This window comes from Aythya ferina, assembly GCF_964211825.1.
Source record: "Aythya ferina genome assembly, chromosome: 3".
NCBI lineage: Eukaryota > Metazoa > Chordata > Aves > Anseriformes > Anatidae > Aythya > Aythya ferina.
Genome location: NC_140298.1, coordinates 54054134 through 54073422, shown reverse-complemented (window position 1 = coordinate 54073422; position 19289 = coordinate 54054134). Strand labels below are relative to the sequence as shown.

The window sequence follows — 19289 nt, the reverse complement described above, 5'->3', positions numbered from 1 at the left end:
GCATGTAGTAGTAAAAGAAATTTAAAAGATTCTAATGTTTGATATAGTTTTATAACCAGAAAAGCATAAGACTGAAGATAAGTTTTATTACAAGACCCTATTCATCTGAATTTGAAAGTTGCATGACCCACGTGTCTCAGCTGTTGCAGTTTGGTAGCTGTCCATGTTAGAACATTTTGCTGTGCTTCTGGAGCCCGGACCTGGGCTGTTCCACCCCAATTACTCTGGAACACAGCAGCTGTTTTGCTAGGAGTGAGCATCGAGAGATCAAAGGTGGCCACACACTCACACTGGCTCTGCTGCGGGCAATTGGCCTGAAAGGACATATACAGCATTGCCATGAAACAGTGACCAAAATTTCCAGGATCAGCAATGCTTATTATGTTTTAAATGAAGCAAAACTGGTCACTGACATCAACTTTGCTTCATGACCATGACTCAGTGCATGGTGTAAGCTTCCCTGCGTACAAATAGAAACACAACTAGGACTAGAGGAAGAACTGAGCTTTGGTTGTAAACACGTAACCATAAATATGTTATTTTGACTTGGAAGGTGCCTTTCTAAACCTGAATGGTTGCATTTATCATTTGAGGTGTTACCACCACTAAAAAGGCTTCATCTTTCAACTGGTCTTCATTTGTTTCTATTATTTGTCCTTGCTCTTGGCTAAAGACCAGGAATCCTAGGGACAAGAGAGCTCTTGTATGGTCTGGAAGCCTAGTGTGCCCCTGGAACTGCTGGAAACTTATTTAAGATGTTCAGTTCAGTTGTTGATAGCCTTCAATATTTATGACTAATTCATTGCCATTGACTTAACTAGGAAAAAATAAAAATAAAAATGTATGTTGTTGAACAGGCTGTCATGACGTGGGTATCTCTGATAACAGGGGGCTGGGCTTTTCTCCTGACTTTCTGTGCCTTCACTGGCTCATGGAAAATTTGGTTACCCAGGAAAGTCATCACAATGTAGACAAAAGCTTCTACATGTGGCAATGTACCATGATTTTCTGTGCAGTAGTTTGCATCTCTGCTGTGCACTGATACATATTTACTGTCTTGAACCATGCCTTGGTCCCAGAGAAGTTAGCACAAGTTTTTCCATTGACTTCAAGAAGCTCAGGATTTCATTCCATTATTCTCAGCACAATTAAATCCTACAAAACAGTAAGCAATCTATGCTCTTATGAGAAGAAGTTAGAAAGTGATTCCATACCAGCAGGTTCCAGGACCTGAAAAGTAATGTGTTACAGTGCAAATCAGTTATATATTGTTCTCCTACTGATTGCCTCTGTCACAGATTTGGATGCTTTCCAAGACTGCTTTGATTCATCATCTAATATACATTGGTGTTTTCCCAAAGCTCCCGAATTTATGCCTATGAATACGGCAAAAACTTCATTATCCCTGTGTTGGAAGATACTAAAACTAAACATAGGAAAAAAAAAAACAATAACAGCACAAATAAGTGAGCCTCATCACTGACTACATTTTATGAACTGTGACATCTGGGAAATCTAGCATTCTGGCATGGAGAAGAGACGGGATGGTTAATGATGAATCACTTCTCTGGTATTCCCCGCAGAAGTTGATTGTAAAATTGCTAGAGAAATGGAGCTGGAATAGGAATGAATAACCTTCACTTTTGAGACTGCCTTAACAGCTCAGTAAATTCCACACTGTTCTTGTAACAATATTTGTAATCAGCTATGTGAAATCAAGCTACAGAACTGGGTGAAGAAATGCTGCTAATTTCAAAGCTGCACTAAAGCACTAACAAGTCCTTCTCTTACATTGATACTGCGGGAAGCACAGGGAGCTTGTGCGAATGTCTGTGGAAAAAAAAAAAAAAAAAAAAAAAAAAAGTCCTTTTATTTCTTTTGAATGCCTTCCAGATACAGATGACAATAATTGTTCAACTCCACAGGGATGGTTTTACTTATGCTAGAAACTGTTCCTGTTTCCCCTGCTTTGCAAAGGAGACCTTTCACCAAACAAAAATGACAGGTCACATCTCTGTAGACTTATGGCATGACTTCTTCAGAGATCCTATTCACACAAGTACCTCACATCAGCCAAGTAGCACCAAGCATGATTTAGTGCGGGACAGCTTTTTCACAGAAACATCGTAACTGCACTAACCAGGTGTTTAATATACTCACTGCTGGGCACCTTGGGGTATCTGGGGCATCAGACAGGGTTTCCCTGCTGGAAACCATTAAGATCTTTGGGAGGCTCACTTTTACATTATGAATTTTATTTTACAGTTCTTTTGTTAATTTGCTATTGTTACAAACCAGAAATAAACCAAGCAGCAGATCATATTCTGGGTCTCATGAAAGTTAATAGCTTGAAATCCACTGGATCAAGACAAATAAAAGTTTTGAGAGAATAATTACTGGAACAGTCTGCATCTGTATTATCTAGACTCTTCAGTGTCACAGCAAAGGCAAGACTAATAGATATATTTGATTGTACTTATGTGATAAGAATCTGATCTGGATCTTGCTTATTGTTCTATGCTTTTTTATTTATTTTATTAATTTATTTTTAGAACAAAACATCTTGTACACAAATGGATAAACAGGCTATGAGCAATATGTCTCCTCTGGTTTTGGCCAGCTTCCAGGATTTTACTGAAGGTGGTAGGTGATGTAGAATCAAATATTCGGTTTATAATATTCTGTCTTAATTGGATGTAATAGGGAGCTTTGAGACTAAATATGATTTAGGGGCTTTATATTGTTCAGATACATCTGGGGTTTTAAGGAAAACGTCATTGTTTGGCTGACTATCACAAGCATAACTGAAATTCATGTTTTCCTGACACACACTGATGTTTGGAGCTTCAAATTACCAGCTTCCCCCACAGGCTGAGCATGAATTATCTTCTGTGTACACAGTAAATAAATACTGGAGTAAGTGTAGGGTGATAAACTGTAAAAGGTCTTCCGGGATTAGATTGACAGAGAGCTCAGGGTCATCTGGATGATCAGGTTTGAGGCCTTTTTGATCCTTCACAGAGCACAGGTCAGCAGACTATCCTCAGGACAATGACAAGGCTTCTGCCCACAGAAGAATGTCATCACCATTTGAATGGTTACGAAGCCTGATTTAAGTATTCCCACTGACAGTGGATCCATTGCACTCCTTAGGAATTCACTATTGTAATTAAACATTGGTTTAAAAATGTCAACATTTGCCCATGCATCTACTTTCAGTTCAGTTTCTGTTTCTTGACTATTATCACTATGATGGCTGTGCTGCCCACAGGAGTAACCATCAGCTAGGAAAACCCTTACTGGGCTTGTTTTTGAGATATCGCCCGGCTACCTTTCCTCTTTTACCTAAATAATTGTGTGCAAATTTTTCATATAGAGAGTGTTTTCCCAGATGGGTTCACTACAGACCTTTCTGAGCACTCTGCTTATCATGTTCATTGGTTCAGCTTCCACTGGGGTTTTGTAAAACAGTTACCATATCTTGAAAATAAACTCACAACCAACAGTATCTCATTAATTCTGCAACTTGTATCTAACACTTGGAGTGGCAGCACATTGGTCACCTATGGATGGCCAGTGACACACCACAGAAATTCTGTGTCTGTGTAGAGTCCAGTGGTGTCACTGTAATTCTCTTTCTTCATAACGTAACCAGGAGCATGCTCTCTCCTTCTGACTTCATCAGCAAAGACTACTTCAAAAATAGACATGACCTCAAGAGCATCATTTATCATTAGGAAAGAAAGGTTCCGGCCAAGCCAGAGAAGAAAACAGCCTTGAAGTTGGCCAAGAGCAGACCCAACCCAAAGTACAAGGATGACTGTTCACAGATGTTCCAGGAGGAAGCTAAGGCTATCATAAGGAGTTATGCAGCTTCTTCCTTGCAAGATGGAGAGCAGACCTGTATGGAGCTGTTGGGGAAGCTGAGGTGAAATGAAGCTGTTGCCTGAGAGGTTCTCTTTAGGTAAGATTAAAACACCACAGTAAGTGAGAATGATGATGCTAACAACTTTTTAAGAGGTTGGTATTTTTTACAAGGTAATCATTATTTTTGTATATTGTTGACTGCAGTGCGGCAACTTCTTGTGAAACATCAGTGAAGTTACCTAGCCCTTCAGTGACTTGGCTTATCTACTTACAAATTAGAATAAACATGTATGCTTCCTGGAATTTTTGTGAGACTGCTCCATTTAATATTTGAAAAGTATTTGGACGTTTCTAGATGATGGTCACAACAGAGAACTTAAAAAGTAAATGATAATTGTTCATAAGATAAGCTCGTGGTTTCTCAAAAACTTGGGATTTGTGAGGCAATGACTGACAAGTAAATAACAATTTGATAGCCAACTGTTGGGGTTTTCTCTGTGTGAATAATCTGAATCATTAACAGCAAGTGTACACAGCAGTTCAAAAGCAAGTGATGTAACAAAATAACCTAAAGCAGACTGATATTTGTAAAAGGCCTTGCTATCAAAGCAAAGACTCGGCAGTAGGAAGAGATCTGCAGTCACAGGTAAGATTTTGTATGATCAGCCATTGCAGAGACTTATTTTGTCACCAAAATCCTAGCTGTGACTTGAATACTCAACTGTTTCTAAGATGTTCAGTACCCAAACAACACTGGACAAATGACTTTTTCCTAAGTCTACTATTTTTTTCCAGGTCTGGGCCCTCAACAGATTTTCTTATTCTTGGACTGGATTATTGTCTGCTAAGAAAATGACTGAAGACCAACCTATTTGTATGAGAGCTACATATTTAGACATCAAATGCAGTCAGAGAAACCAACACATTGCCTACTAAGCCACATCGTCCACATTAAGTATTTGTTCTAACTGTGCAAATATTGAATTGATCTAACCCATCAAAGTTAGCTAATGCTGTTTGTAAAGCCACTGCTACCACAATTCAAATGCTTAAAGTTGCTAGAAAACAATGACTTTAGAAATGTTCCTTTGGAACTGACTAGAAGAGATGGATGCACTGTAGGTCTCTCCATATTCATGTCCCTTCACAAAGAAGGGCTTGTCCAGATGCTGGGGGAAAGTAAGTGGAAGATTTTGAAAAGGGGATTTATCCCAAGAACAAAAAGCCCAACCTCTGCCCTTACCACAGTGCCAGGAGGTTTGCCTGTTTTATTTTGTTTTGTTTTTTAATTGCTCCTTTAACAGATGGGCAGCAGCATACATCTCGTCAGAAAAGTTCACCCAATAGAGTGGCCAGGCTTCCAGCAGCTCCCATTAGGCACAGACAAAAAAAGCATTTCTCTGACACAGGCCCTGCTCTTGAGGCAATTAGTTTTGACATTCAAATTCAAATGGTGTCATGGTCAAGCTCAAGCATCTACAGATCTGGTGGGTCCAGCTGTCCAAATACTGAGCATATACCTCATCAATAGCAAAAGATATGCTAGCATGGGAGACTTATACTGCCCTGGTATTGCTAAAGCACACAGCTCTCAATTCTGCTTTTCTGAAAAAGTGTTGTTCTGCAGAATAATTTGAATGCCAAGAATGTGTTCCTCTCACAGCAATGTATTTTTCTTGTACTTAAAATAAAGCTGTTGCATAAGTAACCACTTCTCCTTCTCCCCCCCCCCCCAAAAAAAAAAAACAAAACAAAACAAAAAAAAAAAACAACAACAACAAAAACTAAAATTAATTCATTTCTCATGCTTTATTCTCTTTGCAGTGTCAGTAAATTAAAGAATGTTTTTGGCCATAAGAAAGCAATGTGCTTAACTAAAAAGTTTCGTTGTAAGGTTAGTTAACTGAAAGTTAGAGATACCTGAAGGCATGCATTGTTCCTCCATCAGTGTGAGCTGACCTAAAACTGAACTGCTGCTAAAAAGGTGTTCCCACCTCCTCCCTGGTGTCTGAACCAGCACAAGAGCTAAGCTCCAAAACAGGGCAGTTTTCAACCAGACCAGAAAGCCTCATAGGTGTACAGCTGTCTGTGCCACCAGCAGGGAGGCAGTGTGACTGTGCAGGTTGGGGAGAAAGGACTGCCTCCTTTGAGCAGCATTAGAGCATCTTGCATTGCTCAGGAAATGCTGCTGTCTGACCCTATCCCCACTTAATGTGCTGCTGTGGAGAGTGCTCAGGAGTGGTGAGCACCCTGCCATCCTTTTTTGACTACATGAAATGCAGGGCCACAGTGAAGCCAGACTAAAACCTCAAAGATTAGGGTTGTTCTGTTGACACAAATTCAGATAGTTACTATGAGCTAACAATACCTTCAGCAGGACAAAACCATACATATATATGCAGCATGGTAAAGTAGCCTTGTCAGGACAATGTTAACTTTTGAAATGCATTGTGCGGTCTTTGCTCACACAAACTCAGTTGCTACGTGAACATTTTTATAGTTTAAAATTTTGTCTTCGAAGAAGAAAATAAGGAGGAAAGAAAGAGAATCTAATTGGCTTTTATGCTCAGATGTGCATATGCTCAGCACAATATATCACACACAGCAAATCAAAGCCAGCTTAGACTCAGCTTTTCTGCAGCTTTTTCCTCCTCTACCCTTCCAGGCTTACTAATTAATAGACACCAGATGTCAAGTACTTTAGAATGACCATAAATCCAGGATGTGAAGAGACTGATCTCCTCATTGCCCTGGGGCCTTGTGTGCAAATTCAATTTAAGCATCACTATTGATTTGCTAACATTTTGTATCCCTCTGCCCTTTAACCTGATGTAAATAATGATGCAAAGGAGAAACAGTGCCCAAGTGCATGAATACCTTCCTCTCTAACAGTTTTCATCAAATCTTCTAAACAGTGATCAGCAAGAAGCATGATTCTAACCATACACTTCGCAGATCTGACATGGAGGTAGAGAAAATGGTCAGAAACAAAAATTTGAATTTAGATCTTTATTATACAGGCCCGAAGCTGTGGTCACCATGCAGTTACACCATCATGGGAATGTTCTTGCTGAAAGGATCTCACTAAACAAGTTTAAAGAGACCACAGACTACAGCATTCCAAATAACTGGCACTTTAATGTTTGAAAGAGCAAAAATAAATAAAGGAATGGCAGGTATGTCCTTTTCACATATGGTGGGGCATATATATATTCCTTCTTTTCTATAGCTATTTGCAAGACAAAATGAGCAAATACTGCCCCAAATCACAGACCTTTCATGTGAGGGCTCAGATAAGTTAGCTGTTTCTCTCCCCTTGGTTGTTTAATCAACACATGTTCTGATAGGTGGATATATATATATATATATATATAAAAAAACTTTTTTTGTCTTTTTTTTTTTTTCTACTTCCTGACCTTTTCTTCACCTTTCAGGACACTAACAGGAAGTAATTGGAGACATCTACTCAAATAAAAGCCCTGGAAACTTTCCATTCTAGTTTTCCATTATACTTTCATAATTTAGGGATTCATCACAAATCTAAAAAAGTTCAGGTGTCTCACAAAGAATTCATCATCTCTGGAATACAGATAGTCACAGTGAAGAGCTGCACATAGACTGCACACATAGTGTTATGTAAAAGTGGTTATTTTAAAAAAAAACAAAACAAAACAAAACAAAACATTTCTTAAAATTTGTAGATCAAAACAAAGCATATCTTATTCCCTAGAGGATTTTCTTGCAACCTGTTCTTCAATTATTTGCACTAGGAGATGCTACAAATGATATTAGGTACAATATACAGTCCGCTGTCATCTTCTGGTCCAGCAGAAGAACCTGTCTCTCCGATGGATGCAAAACTGTTCATTTGAGCAGATCATCCTCAACAGCACAAATATGGTCTAGAAACTCATAGAGTTTATGGTTTTAATTTATAAAATTAAACCTGCCCCAGACAGGTAATACTGGTATGTAAGTTTGCCACCCCTGGGTTCTGTCAGAAACGGGGTACTGAGGTGCTCAGAGCCGTCTCAGTCTGCAGCGCTGGGATCCTTCTGGCACTTCAGACCCAAGATGCGATGTGATGCATGCTAGAACATGGGCGCACGTCTCACTTAACTCTGCAGAGCCCGGGACATGGTAAGCTGCCAGAACCTCCTTCATCTTGCCTGTTGACAAAAGGAACAATAACTAGTCATCACTGGTTCTTGGAGTGTAATTCCAATTTCTAAAAAGTCCTGTAAATGAGACTGTTTTTTTACCAGGCAATAGCAATTTTTCATAAATTACAGATTTCTGATGAGGTTTGCCATCTCTCTGTAACCTATAGGATGCTTTTGAGGGAGAAAGATGTCTCATAATACATGGTTCCTGTATTATTAGTGAGGATCAAACATACTGTTATTTTAGAAGTATTATTAATTTCCTTTTAATTGTCCATTAACTTAGTGTTTTAGTATATTATGTACGCCTCATTAGTATATTATGTCTGTAAAGAAGAGTTGATCTTTTATAGAAGATTCCCTGGCTAAAAGTGCTGTTTAGTCTTTCACAAACAGTGTACACAAGATACAGTATAAATGATTTAGACGGTTATTAAAGAATTAAAGAATACAACAGGTTAATAAGTGTCTTATGTAGATTTGGTGTATAACTATCTCTGACATATTGGTCATGTCAATTATGTATTGATAACAACTATTAACCATTTCCTAGTGTTTTATAAGTGACTCATTCAGTGGGCTTCACAGAACTGAGGCTCAGAAAAGACTACTAGGTTAGCTACTCTGATTTCCTGACAATTAAATTTTATCCAGATAGTCCTCTATGAAGACCAGGTACATTTGTTTTACAAGGAACTAAACCTTTAATATCACAGACTGAGAAAAAGAAAGACTAACCATACTCCTGCAATATATAATTGCTACGGTATAAGTACAGAGAGAGACAGAGGTATCTTTGGAGGGTGATTCTTCCACTCCTTAGGTAATCTCTAAAAGGTGTCCATCTTTTTTCTATTCACTATAATTGAACTAAAGACTGACCTTTCACATTAGTGCAATTAAGTGTTTTATGTCCTGCAACAGGAATCTGACTGTATTCACCTATTTATTTCATAAAGACCATTCATAAAACCATTGGACATTAGTTATTTAAAATTAATGCTGACATTGGCAAATTTAGAAAAAATATAACTGCTTCAGTCTAATGTAAATACAGATATCATACAATAAATTCCAGAACTAATATTAATTTTCTTGTTACGTACCCTGAAATTTTGTGAAGAGACCCAGAGTGCTTTTTGTATGTACAGTTATTAGCCTCATCATTTTCACGTACAAAGAAATCCCTAAAGGACTAAGGCTAGCAGGTACTTTGATTGATCACTTCATCCATCTCTGACCTGTGTTCACTGATGTTTGTCTGACCTATTTTTAAACTTCTGCAAGGCTGTAGATTCCAGGAGTTCCCTCTAAACAACCTATTCATGGGCTCCACTTTTCCTTGCTGCTATTTTTTTTTCCCCTGATGCTTACATTAAATCATCCTTGCATTGATTTAAGCATATTATTCCCTTCCCATTCTGACAGCATACATGGCAGTTAAATCCCTTCCTCTTCAGAGTCACCTATTGCTATAGGAAGGCTGCTATCATGTATCCCTTCCACCTTCTCATTTCTAGACTAAACAACCCTTCAGTCTTCCCCTGAAGGCCCATGTGTTTTAGATCTTTGACTAGGCTCATTGGCCTGTCCTTAATGCTCTCTAGTTGGACTGGATCCTGCTTCAGCTGCAATTCCTGGAGCTCAGTAAAGCACCGTTGCCTTATCAGTACTGAGTAGATTAAAATAGTTACATTTTATGCTTTATTACTCCTGTTCATATAGCCCACTATAAGACTGGCCTCATTTGCAGTAGCATGATATCACTGGCGCTTGTTCAGCTTGGGATCATTACAACACGGGTCTTTTCTGCAGAACTGCTGCCTGGCCAGGCATTTTCCATTTGTATATTTTTCAGCTGACTGTGCTTACCTACCTGTCCAGTTCTGCAGTTCTAATTTAACTGCTGGAAAGCTGATATTTTCTAGGCTACACCACTACTTTATCAAGATCATTTTCAACTGTAAGCCTTGCTTCCAACATGTTTGTTTTGGTTTATGTATTTATTAAGCCTATCTCCTAGCCTTTCATCCAAACCCTCAATGAGAATACTGAATAGTACCAGAACAAGAAAAAATATTTGCAGAAGTGCACTTAACAGTGTATCATTGAGAACTAGTCCCTGCATATGATTTCCAAATCATTTATGCACTCACTTCATAATAATTTATTCTAGCTCAGTTTCCCTAGAGCACATGAGCATATAAACAACTGAAATATATTGCCATACAGTGCTGTTCAAACAAAGCAGGCAATGCTAGTAAATCTTTTACAATGAATTATTATATACACTTTGAAAATGAAAGCATTATGGAGAAAAGATTTCAAGTGAGAATGCGGTCTTGCTAAGAACTGATTGTATATCTGTATGCTAGTTTTATGAATTATGTGCGCTTTGGAATAATTTTTAATTTAAGCATAATGGAATTCTTTCATAACCGCCTAAAACTGATTTTTGTTCAATGGAAACCTTCACTTAGAAAACAAAGACATCACTGCAATGCTTTCATTGGAAATACATTAGTTACACAGTCTCACAAAACTCCAAACTGCACAATTACTGTTTACTGTTTGCATAAGTTCTTGATCAGAAACATAACAAACAGGGAGCGCAACCATCAACACAACTAGTTGTACTGACACTTGCACAGAAAGGACTACCATTTACATTACTCTTTATGGAGACACAAGACAACTGCACAAATGCAGGAGTCACAGATCATTCTTCTTACCCAATAAGGGTTACATGCTAGACTTTTTCTACTTCTCATTCTGTGATATATTCTATTTATGTTATTTGAGTCACTCACAAGCATGAAATAACTTGCTTCCTGAAGTGGAGCCCAAGACTTCAGTTCCTCCACACTGATGTTCAGTGCTATGTTTTCAGCTCTGGACCAGAAGAATTGGAGACCAGTGGAAGTTGAAATACCAACTAGTTACTAAATACCATGCAAAACTGACCTTTAAGTAACAAGAAAATTCATTTGATTTGATACTTAGGGGTGTATGTTCTGTGATTCTATGTATCGCATTACATTTCCAGTGAACAGAGAAACTGTCTCTCCTCTGAAAAGCAAGTGGTTACAGCAAGACAACAGCATAAAGAGAACATACAAATGCTTTCTACTTTCTTCAGCGGAAAAGAAGGAAATATGAGAGGGAGGGATGGGCTAATCAGCCCGAGCCAGCACCCGTCATGATGTACAACCAGCTGTCTGCCCGCCAAGGCAGGGAAGGGTTCTCACAGAAATCTCCGCTTGTTATGGGAAGTCAAAAGTCCTGAGTCTGAGATTAACCAGATGTCTTCAGTTCTCTGAGAATAGCTTCAGGGGGTTTAAATTAAAAGGATTTAAGAGACTTCACTGAGAGTTGTAGGCATCCAGATAATAAAATTACTTTCCTCATTTTGTTAGAGTCTGGGCTAGAATTTCCTACCTTTCCTTAGATCAAGAATTTTGATGCCAGTGAAAGGGAAGGAAAGACAAACCTCTCAATCAGAAGTACAGCTAAGAGAGGATCTGAGCAGCAGCTTGCTCAGCAGCAGCAGCAGAGCTGCTGTTTCTCTGATGATATAGAAAGATGTATGTGACATGGTGACTTCTCTCTTAAAAGATCTTCATAATTCTCATGGGAATCCAGAAATTAAATCGGCATAGCTTGACTGCTTTGCAAGCAAGGGAAGGCAAGCTCTTCACCGTTGAATCCTGCTTCCTATGCATAGTTATTACAACACCATCATCTCCTGATAGAGAAGTGGGGACTGCACATCAAGTCATACACATCCAGTGCATTTTATTTTGTATTTTTTTGAGGGACTGCCACTTGTCAATGATGGCTGAAGCTACATAAAGAGTTGTGATTCTAATACACACAAAATCTCTCCCTATACCTCAAACCACATGTAAAGGAGCTGTTCTGGTCATATGGAGTGGTATTGGGGGTGATTCAGCTCACCAGAGGTGGTTTTCTAAGGATGGGATTCAGTTCTCTAAACATAGGTATCTCAGTGTTGGGCACCTCTGAAAGAGAATTTGTCCCACACTTTCTGAAGTGCCTAAAGTAAGCAGCAGGAAGCAGCCCTAGAGGTGTGTGGGTGTCTGTCTCCCATTGCTGAGAGCTCCCTACAGTACAGAGACAAAACTGTCAGATTTGCAGTGTAAATGTTTTGCAAGGATAAAGTTAGGTGAGTCCCACTCATTTTTGCAAAAGCAAGAAACATGAGTCTGCATATAGAGCAGTGTAACATTAGCATGTTGATTGACAGAGGGAAATTAGTAACAGAGGGTAAATAACTCTGAAGTTACCAAATAGCAAATTAATTAACAGCAATAATGATAGCAAATGCAAAAGTCTTTCTGAAGCTAGCAAGCACCATTAAACATCCAAGTTTTAACTGACCTCAAATTTCAGTGAAAATTTATGATTAGAGAGAAAACTACTGAGAAGGAAATATCTGAATCTACTTGTTCCTAAATGTCTTAAACTTTATGGTGAGGAAATGCTAGCTATTATATACTTGAATTAAACTATGAAACATCTGTCCCTGATGTTAGTGAAGACTCTATCAAGATCATACTATTATTTTGAACATCATTTCTTGTTGCATATTTTGATGTCATATCTAAACAAGTAGTAGGAAATTTGAAAATTTTGATGGTGATTTATAAGACTCAGTAAAAAGGTATATTTTTTGGGGGGGAGGGGGGCATGAATGAGTTGTCTGAATTATTGTAATATTTCTGTACTTGTATTACATGGAAATTACCATAGCTATTTTTTTAAAAAAACAAAATTAATAGACAAACATTAAGCAGAAGAAGATTAGATGTATTAGAATACATCTGAGAGTCTTGATATCATACAAAGAAGCTACAATGAACTAAATTCAAATTACCCTTAAATACAATGGATAAAGAAATCTCTAAACTTTCAAATAATTTATTTAGAAATATATTTTAAAACTAACAAGGATCTGCCAGCTTGACAATCTCATGAAACAGTTAGAAAAAAAGTAGCATATGCCATTCTTGAAAATAATTTAAAATCATTGGAAAAATTCTTATACAACATGTTAAAAAAAATCTGCTTTATTTATAAGCTTTTCTGCATTGAGTGTAGTGGTATACATGTAGGTAATACCAGCTAGAAATGAACAGTAGAGCGTCATACTGCATCCTGTAAGTCAGACATGACTGAGGTACAAAGTGATAACCCAATTGCTAGCCCTCCAAACACAGCCTGGGTCCCTGCAACTCATTGTGGGCTTAGGCAACTTCTGCACTGGAGGGGGAATTTTGCAGTCTTGCAGCAGTTTCCCTGATGTATGACTGCAAATGCATTGCACGAGCCAACGACTGGAGCCATCCCTGACCTCCCACTTGATTCCCCAACTTTCAGGTAATCTATGCCTCTGCTTTTTCACCTCCTGCATCTTCCCTCAGTAAAGATGCTGGAATCCAAACGTATCCTCATTGCAGCTGTGCAAACTCTGGCCAAATGCAGCCCTTGGCTTTATCAAATGTGGCCTTGTCAACTCTGGAGATTTTTTCATGTACTCCACGATGTGAGTTTTTTCTGTAAGGCCTCACCTGCTCATGTGACAATCTCAGTTTTAATCTTTTAGCTTACTTTTGTGTGCTCATAGATATGCAAAGAAAATGTGCAAAATGTGACTCTAGGCTCAGAAGAAGCTGAGAAAAACAAAGGACAAGATAAAAGTGATTTCCAGAGCATCAATTTTAAGATTTCTCAAGATTTTAAAGCCAGTCTCACAATTTTTGAAGCCGTGATTTTTCTTGTTTGACTTGTGCAGGACAAGAAACAGCCAGATTTGATGCCTGCCAGATTTGCAGACTGAAGCAGTTATCCCACTCATCAGTGCTGTGAGGGAGACAAGGATTTACGTTACTGTTGGCTGAAGTCCACACAGCTAGGGGACTGAATCTTGACCAGGAGCCAGCTCCTGACACACTGGCTAGCACGCTCAGTCTGCACTTGAGCCAAGCCATACTTGCTGCGGTGGCTACGGTGCGGTAGAGCGTGAGAGCTGGAAACTGCAAAAGAAGACTTGAAGGTACAAAGAGTAGCCTTAATCTCTGCTCAGCTGGGCTTGGCTGCAGGACTACTTTTGCTCTGCCTCAAGGCACCTGAGACTGATTTGGGGAGCTGTTTGCTTCCAGGGTCCAGGTGAATGTTGTAGTTTGTCCCAATAGCTCTTCACCACTGCTTTCCTCCAGCATGAGCCTCCACTGGGGTGGAGCTGAGAGGAGAAGATGGGAGTGGGAGGAAGAGGAGGAGAAAGAATGCTCAGCAGCCACCTCTCACCAGGGAATAGCAGCAAAGCAGCAGCTGTGGTGGTGGTACTTTCCTGTAAATGGTTGCACTAGGACAAAGCAGATATGAAGTCATTGCACGGTCACTGATGTTCAGCTGGACCAGAGATCAAGCAGTTGTCAACAGCAGTGTAGCACCCTACCCCATCTCAAAGCAGTAATAGACTCTGTTGATCTTCCAGCGATGCTGAGGAAGCAAGATTAAACAAAAATCAGCATTATGACCCTGAAATGAGCTTGAAGCTCTCTTGCCTTTCTGCACCTTAGTCAGGGCCATACCTCTCTGATGGCTTGTGGAGATAATGAGACAAACAACAAACCTTTTCTTCTTTTTCACAGCTGAAGCCTCATCTAGCTTTTCAACCTTTGCTTGCCATCTCACTGAGAACTTCTCATTCCCAAGAGCAATCTCAGGAGCATGCAAAATTGTCTGTAGCCCTTTACTATGCAGAGTAGAATGGGTACCACATATGGGAAAACAAGAAGAAAGGTCATAGATTGCAGACTCCTTTTACTCCTTTCCATTGACTGACTGAGCTCTGTACCATCAGTTCATTTACTCTTTCGGAAATTCATTGCTCTGATGGCTAGAACCTCTCTCCCCACACCTTCTCTCCCCCCCCCCCCATTTTTTTCTTAATTTAATAATAATTTTCAGCTTACATTTATGCATGACCAATATATATCCCCGAGGTTTGTGTCTACAGTAAGCAGACTTTCTGCTTTTCTGGTGTGTACAACTTGAAGGCAGTTACAGAGAATGTGACCATAGTCTCTTTCCCAGGTTTCCTTTTACTAGATTAAATTAGTCAACACCTATTTGTGTCCACTCGCCTTGTAAGTTTTTCTATTCTTTTCCAAAAGCTTGCCTCTGTGACTGTTCCAGTCTGATTCAGTCCTTGAACATGAGTGATGACACTTCCATACTATATCCTATAAAGGCCGTCTATAAAGGCACTGATAATTTCATTCTCTCTGCTGGAAATATCTTATTTAATATGCCCTAAGATAGCATTTACCTTTTACACAGCTGTTTTACACCCATATCTCAGTGACATCTCACAACCAATAAATATACTTTGCTTTTATCTCATTTTAATATCTCCAACAAGTAATTGCAGAAATTGTCTTTCTTTAAATGTCTGACTTTACTTTTGTATTATTAAACTGCATCCTAGTCTTTCAATATTTTCTTTGGATAAAGTAAAATCACACTTGCAGTTATCTGCTAGGACTTTTCCAATCTGCAGAATTAAGCTTTGCCATGGTTGCACGCCCCTTTGCTGTCTAAGAGTTTTGTCTTCTCTCTGCCTTTAGTCACGCAGTGGAGGCCTTCAGCTTCCTTTCCACATGCTCTGTACAGCTCCCATTCTGCAGTAGAAATGCCATTTCCAATAGCAAAGTGCAGGAATTGCCTCCCAGGAGAATTAGAAATGTAGGAATAGCCAAGAAAGTTGCAAGAACCTTGGAACCTAAAGATTCTCCTAAATATACTGAAAATTGCTTGACAAATACCAGTCTACATGTAAATATAATTACTGATAAGAAGCAGCTTAAATTAATGCCTTAAATAAATTTATTTTAGGTATAAGATACAATTTATCATTACATGTAGTTTCTCTGTGACCTTAGCTCCTATTGATCAGAAAGTAAACAATTTCAGTGCTGACTCTGTCTTATGGGGCTTGGCACTAGATATATTTTGGTGCCTTTAATTTTGAATTTATAAATTATGTAAACAGAATACCTTAGCCCCATATTCTTTTTAGTCTATAAATGTCTCTTTATTCTTAGTAAATCTGTCGAACACTAAATAAGCTGGAGACAATCTTTCTGTAGACCATTTTCTTCAGATCATTAACTCCATTTTCTAGTTGCCTGTCTCTGGGCATGTTATAAAAACATTGATTGAATATATAACGGTGTTACTGCACATCCATTACAGTTACTCCAATCAAATACCACGACATACAAAAAATGCCTCAGATACCCATTATGGGATGACAGAGTTTCAGGGCATATGCAAGGTTCTTGCACTTCTTAAAGATTATTTTCCATTATTACTCCAGCTATGGGTTCTCAATTACTTACTACTAATGCTGGAGGATTAAGTGGACTAACTGTTCAGCATAATTTGTTTCAACATTCATTCACAATACATTTTAGATATGTTAAATGGCTAAATCTATATTTTTAGAAGAATAATCTTTATTGTCCTTTAGAAAAAAATAGTTCTGTATAAATTATCTTAATTATTAGCAAAATCTTATGAAATACTCTAATACAGGACCAAAAGAAATCTTAATTGAGGAAACAAAATAATTTATTATTTTACCTGCTACTGAATTCACTTTTCTCTTTTAATATACAGACCAAGGCACTCTTCATGTCAACATAAGAACATCTCCATCACCACTATTCTCACTGTTAAGTCTGACAAAATAAAGACTTTGATCTGGTTTTAAACAATGGTAATTGCTATTGCTTGATATCATTGATATTAAAATGATGCCTTTTACATCTGCTTGATTCTGAAATCTTGTGAAGTTTCAAGTTTGTTGGGCATTCTACATGAGGCGCTTAAAAATATTTAGCTTTTTAAAACAATAGATACATTTTTCAGAAATGGGAAAACTGAAGTCAAGTTCAACATGAATTGAGCAGAGACAATCATCTTTTCAAAAACTTCTAGCCTAGCCTATCACTAGAGTTAGGATTTTTGTTCCCCAGCTCCAGCACAGACCACCCAAGCTTCAGAAAGTCATCCATCAGCTCTCGGTGGCAGAAGAGCACAGCTGGCTCCGGATGTCAAGGATCTCCAGAGAACAACATAGCCAAGTTCATATCATTCCTATTCACCAAAATATTTAAACCAGAAATATTTGTGCTAATTGTTATAATTGTCTCTAACTGTAACTACCACCAGCATTTCTGAAGAGATCTGACATGCCAAGCATGAAGATATATTAATGAATTGTTTGAGCCAGAGAAAGATAAAGAAACCTCAGAGAATACTCAGTCTCCAATCAGATTAAGCTGTTGAGAATATTCAATTCAAAAACAATCTGAATTCCCTTCTTGTACCCTGAAGATATATTCTGCTTTTTCTTTTGAACAAAAATTCATCACAAAGGCAAATTCCTTTGCTATAAGCAAAAGTTTTAATAAACCAAAAAAATAAAAAAATAAAAAAAATAAAAAAAAGACATTGTAATAGAAGCTGCATAAGAGGTTGTTCTTTTCAGCACATATCTCAATGACAAAACAACATTTAAAAAAAGTGAAAAATAGTGAAAAAGTTGTTCAACAGTTAGGATGGTAGTGCTATTTGGCTTGTAGCACTGATAGAAAAATCTTGCTATCAGTATTTCATTGGTAATTCTGCAATTATAAACTGAGCCAGAATATATTTTATTCTCTAATTGTAGCACATGCCTCTGCAGTGATATAAATAGTTGGAAAAACATATGTTCAGCAGAGAACAAACACATCTGACAAGGAATAAATACCTATAGTGTAATGGAGATAATTGAGTAAGAAATCTTAATAAATCCAAAGTAAACTTTATCACCATAGCTACTTTAATTACTGAATTCCTACTAATGTTAAAATAAGATTTGTGAAATATAATATTCAACAAAATTATATACTTATATATCCTGAACTGCTTCAACCTAGCAAAATTCAGTCTGGTGCCTTTAAATACAATTTATTTGGAGATGCCTAAGAATGTAGAGGACTTTCCAAAAATGTCATTTAGAAAGATTTTTTTTATTTTTTTTTTTGCAAGTTCACTGCTGCCAAATATTTTTACCGCTAAAGAAATGCTTTTTCAGCTGCATCTGAGCAGAGTAATAGTGGTAGCTAATGGCCTATTCAGTTAATCATAGTTATTCACTCCCTGGAAATGCCTCAGAGTATAATAAATGTTTTGTTTTCGTTGTGGATTCTTAAATTACAGGCATTATATAATACACATGATATATAACCCATCAGTATGAATACAAACTGAATCCAAAACCACTCCCCTAAAATAATTCTAATATTTGGAGCCTCTCAGAAAAAGAAAAATGCTGTTGTTACCCACAAAGCTACTGAAATAGCACTGATAGCAGGGTAAGAAAATGCTATTAAGAAAGTTCTAGTTTAACTAAAATGTGGTTATTTATCATCTGCTTACAGAGGTCTGAAATAACTGTTACAGACAATTTTCAATAAAGAAAACAAGGAACATGCTCAAAGAGCTGAATCACATAGATCCTTTCCTAAAGTAAAACAAACAAACAAAGGTTATAGATGTAGTGTTGCAGTTTGGCACGTAACAGATTATATAAAACTGGTTTTTGGTCTGAGACCAATACTCACATCGACTATTCTATCAATACAGGATTTATCTTGCTCACCATTTTTTCACCTTTTTTTTTTTTTTTTTTTTTTTAATATATTCAGATATGTTTTAGAACTACATATCAGACCATCAGACTTAGCTCTGGTTTTGTTCTCAGATTATCTGAGAAGGTTATATTGATTATTCTGCATGTCGTCTACCTGTCACAGCAGTAAGGATGGAGCTGGTTATATCTCATCTCTTTGTGGTTACTATTACACCAAAGAGGCATGTCATCCAGCATAGTTCCTTCAGCAATTTTATTTGAGCTGTGTTTACAAAGTTGCAGATTAATCTTAAAAACAATGGCAGGCTTCCATGGTCAGAGAAGGCTGTGATTTTTAGTTGAAATTGCTTTACAGGAGGGATTAGTTTACTGGCTCTTGAAAATAATCCACAGGCTACTTCAAGGAGTAAAGACAACATCCAAGATAGTTGTCTCTTGGCTTCCTGGATGGAAGAACTCTGCCACAAGCACTGCATCTGCGTGTTGACTTTTGTGGCTGAGACACCAGTTACCTTGGGCTGTTGTATGCA

At 37.9% G+C, this 19289-nt stretch overlaps 1 protein-coding gene across 2 annotated transcripts in view; it reads right to left on the bottom strand.

The window, feature by feature from the left end:
* SCAF8 (SR-related CTD associated factor 8) overlaps positions 1-19289 on the bottom strand; it is a 184087-nt gene that overhangs the window by 84999 nt on the left and 79799 nt on the right. Inside the window, exon 21 of one of the 2 annotated variants that reach the window (XM_084515842.1) lies at positions 5653-8036. The exons of the other annotated variant lie outside the window; for it this stretch is intronic. The gene's annotated coding sequence lies outside the window, so the exon portion shown is untranslated. Of the gene's footprint in view, positions 1-5652; positions 8037-19289 lie in introns of those variants that run through there. 2 annotated transcript variants of the gene reach the window in all.